Source organism: Pinus tabuliformis, chromosome 2_2 (genome assembly GCF_031772625.1).
Source record: "Pinus tabuliformis cultivar Carrire ecotype Pingquan chromosome 2_2, CPIR1, whole genome shotgun sequence".
Classification (NCBI taxonomy): Eukaryota; Viridiplantae; Streptophyta; class Pinopsida; order Pinales; family Pinaceae; genus Pinus; species Pinus tabuliformis.
Genome location: NC_142300.1, coordinates 730,410,886 through 730,416,022, shown reverse-complemented (window position 1 = coordinate 730,416,022; position 5,137 = coordinate 730,410,886).

Below are 5,137 nucleotides of genomic sequence, written 5' to 3'. Positions count from 1 at the left end.
TGAGTCTTCTCATTGATCACCACTATGGTGCATTACCTTGGGATCTTCACCCAGTAATACTATATCATAAGCATTGTAACCTATTTTTTAATGAATCATTCTTTTGTTCTTTCGATTTTCTTTTAGTCTTTTTGCTCTGCAAAGCTGTGTGTTCAACTTTTACTAGCTAGATTCATCTGTGTAGGTTTTCTAACACATTTACATGGTATCAGAGCCCACATGTTGCTAGATAAAAGGCGCACCAGTACTTTATTTTGCAGGTATTACAGCTTGGAGATCGAAGATCGACAGAAAAATGGAGTTTCCCAAAGCATCGATCCTAACACCGTACAACTATCACGAATGGAAGGACCAAATGGCTCGATACCTTCATCAAAAAGGGTTGTACAGGATTACCATGGCTGCAGAAGTGGAACCCACTTCAGCCATAGAGAAATCCAAGTACCTCAACCGTATGGATGAGGCTCATGGATCCATATGCATGTGCATCTCTCCAGAGTTGCAGTTTCATCTATCTGCCTACAATACTCCCAATGAGATTTGGAAAAAGGTTGAAGAACTCTACGGGAAACAGGATGAGATGAAAGGACATCTGCTCGAAGTGGAGCTGTTGTCATTGGATCCACGGAACTATGACAGAATTCAAGACTTCTTCACCAAATATAATGATCTATTGCTGCAACTCAAGGGTTGTGGAATTGACAAATCCAAGGAGGAGAGTCGCCAAATTCTCTCTATTATGTCAAAGCTCAGACCGGAATACTCCGTCTTTGTGTCTACATTTCATTCAGTAAGGCTCGCAACAGGTAAATCCTACACTATTCCTTCTCTCAAAGAGTTCATGGAGTCCCTTACTTTTGAGCAAGATAAACTCATTAGCATGGGGAAAATCAAACCTCCAAAAGCGCATGAACTTGCTGTGCATGATGGCAGCCACAATAAAAGTCATAGATCTGATTCAAATCAGAAAAATCAGCGACAAAAAGACAAGGGAAAAGTGCATTCCCATCCAAAGAAGGAAGGGTACACCAAGGCCTTCAATGATTCCTCTGGCTTGAAAAATGAGGAAGGGAAGAAAGAAAATAGATGCACCTACTGTCAAAGAGGATTCCATCCAGAATCCTCTTGCATGGAGAAACAAATTGACCAAATGGTAGAAATCATTCAGAAGCACAACCTTGGGGACCACATCCCTCAGGGCACCAAGAAGAAAACTGAGAATCCGCCACATGGGAAAGGTAACAATTTTCATGCTTTAGTTGCAATTAATTATTCCCCTGATGCATGGATTATAGATTCTGGTGCATCACATCATATGGCTACTGCAAAGGAAGTCTATTCCTCTTTTCATGCATGCAAAGGACCTCCGATCCTCATGGGAGATGATTCACCTATTAAGGTCACCAGAAAAGGTAGAGTGGAACTTTTACACGAAAGCTTTGAAGATGTGCTTCATGTTCCAAAACTTTCAGTAAATCTACTTTCAGTTTATTAGATCACTCATTCTGGCACCAGAAAGAGACTGGAATTCACTCCAGATTCAGTGAACATATATGACCTACATAGCAGCTCCAAAATTGCAACCAGTGAGGTAAACAATGGAGCCAGACTGTATACATTTTCTGAATTTATTGAATTTGAATCCTCCTTATTGCTTACACATGCTGATGATAGTAGTAGGCTTTGGCACGAGAGGTTTGGTCACTTAAATTACAGGTATATGCAGCAGCTAAGAAAGCATGAGATGGTGGAAGGCTTGCCAAATATCAGTTTCTCCAAAGGAGTTTGTGAAAGGTGTGTCCTTGGCAAACATCCTAGAGAATATTTTGACACTGTCAAGACTCATAGAGCATCCTCTCCTCTAGATCTAATCCATAGTGATCTCATGGGGCATTTTCCTCATCCTTCCATCAACAAAGCAAGGCATGTGCTTACATTTATTGATGATTTCTCACGGTATACTTGGGTGTATCTTCTCAGGGCCAAATCTAAAGTTTTTGCGCACTTTGAAGATTTCAAAGCACTAGTTGAGACACAATCAGAGAGAAAGATCAAAACCCTCCATACAGACAATGGGGGGGAATATGTTAACACAACACTTCGAAACCTTTGCCTTCAGTCCGGCATACAGTTGCAGTACATAGTTCCATACACTCTGCAGTAAAATGGAGTTGCCGAGAGAAAGAAATGATCTCTCAAAGAGATGGCTTCCTGCATGTTGCATGCTAAGTCACTGCCTCATAAGCTATGAGCTGAAGCACTTAATTGTTCTAACTACATCCAGTACAAATCTCCTCATAGGTCTGTCAAGGATCATACCCCCTTTGAGGCTTGGATCGGCACTAAACTAGAGGTCACCCACTTCCGTGTTTTCGACTCCCGAGCATGGGCTAGGATCCCCTCTGAAAAGAGGAAAGCTCTTGATCCACAGAGCATTGAGTACATCTTTGTTGGATACTTTGATGGTGTGAAGGGATACCGACTCCTAATTTCCTGTACAGACAAGCTCATCATTGAAAGAAGTGTTAAATTTGAGGAAAGTCTCTCGCATGCACCTCAATTGCCGCATGCAGACACCTTTTATCTACCTCATGTACGAGATGATGACTCAGTACACTCAGATGCAGATACAGAGCATGTAGATGCCGCGATAGAGCATGTAGATGCAGAGACAGAGGCTTCAAATAAAAATCCAGTGCATGCATATGATGATCCACATCCAAGCCCAGATCAGGCTTCCAACAGTGAATCATATTCCCCTATCATAAATCAGACAACAAGGAGCTTACATGAGATATATGAACAAGACCACCCAGCTGCTATAAATGGTCTTGTGGGGGATACTTCTGACTTGCAGAGGAGTAGCTCAGAGTTTATTGAGCCTTCTCTTGCCCTCACTGCCACTAAACCATCGCCATCCTGGCATTGTCATTTGGTTCATTCTTCTGATCCACAGTCTTATGTTGAGGTTGTTGGGCATCCATCTTGGGAGATTTTCATGGAGGAGGAGTATAACTTCCTCCTCGAGAACTAGACCTGGGTTCTGGTCCCCCTTCCTTTAGGAAGGAAACTTGTCCGATGCAAATGGGTCTACAGGACCAAGAGTGCTGCAGATGGGAAAATCACCAGACGGAGAGCAAGGCTAGTAGCTAAAGGCTTCCAACAAGTGGATGGCATTGATTATGACAAGACCTTTGCTCCAGTAGCAAATATGGATTCCATACGCCTTACACTTGCCATTGCGGCTGCCCAGGGATGGGAAGTACATCAGATGGATGTGAAAAATGCCTTTCTTCACGGAGACCTATTAGAGGAGATTTACATGGAGAAGCCACATGGTTTCATTTAGGATTCATATTTGGTCTGCAAACTGAAGAAATCTCTCTACGGCCTTAAGCAGGCCTCGAGAGCTTGGTATGCAAAGATGGATTCTTTTCTCTTATCACAAAACTTTGAAAGATGTAAGTCTAATCCGAATGTTTACATGCTCAGGACACATGATTCTCTTCTTATCTTAGTTTTGTATGTGGATGATCTCCTGATCACCGTCGGCTCGGCTTCAGCCATTGCTGCAGTTAACAGGGCCTTGCATGATAGGTTCTTGATGATAGACATGGGTCCATTACACTTCTTTCTTGGTCTTGAGATCAGCCAGGATGCCACAAGCATCAAACTCTCTCAGGCTAAGTATGCATGTGATCTTCTCGAGATATTTCACATGATTGACTGCAAGCCAGCACCGACTCCTTTTCTGTCTGGGGTCTGCCTTGAAGATGGAGGTGACACTCCATTAGTTGATAGCACTCTCTATCGACAGCTAGTGGGGAGCTTATTGTACCTCACCCACTCCAGACTAGATCTCTCATATGCAGTAGGGGCAGTTTCTAGGTACATGCAAGAGCCACATGAGCTACACTGGAATGCTGCCAAGCGCATCCTCTAATATGTGCAGGGCACCATCACCTTCGAGATTCACTATGCAGCAGGCATTGCATTGAATCTCCTTGGATTCATTGATTCTGATTGGGCGGGTGACAGTATTGATCGCAATTCCACCTCCGGATATTTACTCAGTCTAGGGTCTGGCCCTATCTGTTGGTCGAGCAAGAAGCAGACTGCTATTGCTCTCTCTTCAGCCGAGGCTGAGTACACTGGAGTAGTCAACATCACCATTTAGGCTCTGTGGCTACAACACTTCCTCACTAAGTTGGGCGTCCAGTTCCACTAGCCCATTATCATCTGGTGTGACAACCATAGCACTCTCAAATTTTGCAGGGATCCAGTACAGCGGCAGCGGACGAAGAACATAGAGATCCATATGCACTACATCTGAGACTTAGTACATGATTGGGTCATTGATTTGTAGTTCTATCGTTTAGCAGAACAAACTGCAGACATCTTCACCAAGACATTCACTGAGCAGAAGTTTCGCTCTCTGTGCGATCGTCTTGGAGTGAAGGACACAGTGGCTTAGCAACTGTCTTTTCTTCCCCTTTTCTTTTGATTACATTGTATTTTGAGGGGGGGTTTTTCCCATGAGGTTTTCCCTCTTTCCTCAATCTTAGTACAAGTTGCACTGTGTTTTGGGTGACCTTTGGCCTTCGTTTCCAAGGCCCATTTTCTATTTTTCCCCATAGTGGTGTTCAAGGGGGGTGTTGGAACTACTACACACCTACATGCAGACTCTTAGTTAGAGCATGGGACTACATGCAAGATTCATTCTGCATGATTTACTCCTTGATTTGCTCCTTCTTTAACTCAGCAACTAGTTATTTCTTCTGCATGATTTACTCCCTGATTTGCTCATTCTTTAACTCCGCAACTGGTTAGTTCTTCTGCATGATTTACTCCCTGATTTGCTCCTTCTTTTACTTCGCAACTGGCTAATTCTCTCTAGAACTTGTTGTAGGTGTTAAGTCTTCTCATTGATCAACACTATGGTGCATTACCTTGGGATCTTCACCCAGTAATGCTATATCATGATCATTGTAACCTATTTTCTTATGAATCATTCTTTTGTTCTTTCGATTTTCTTTTAGTTTTTTTTCTCTGCAAAGCTGTGTGTACAACCTTTACTAGCTAGATTCATCTGTGCAAGTTTTCTAACACATTTACAAAGCCCATTCAGAGGGAATTC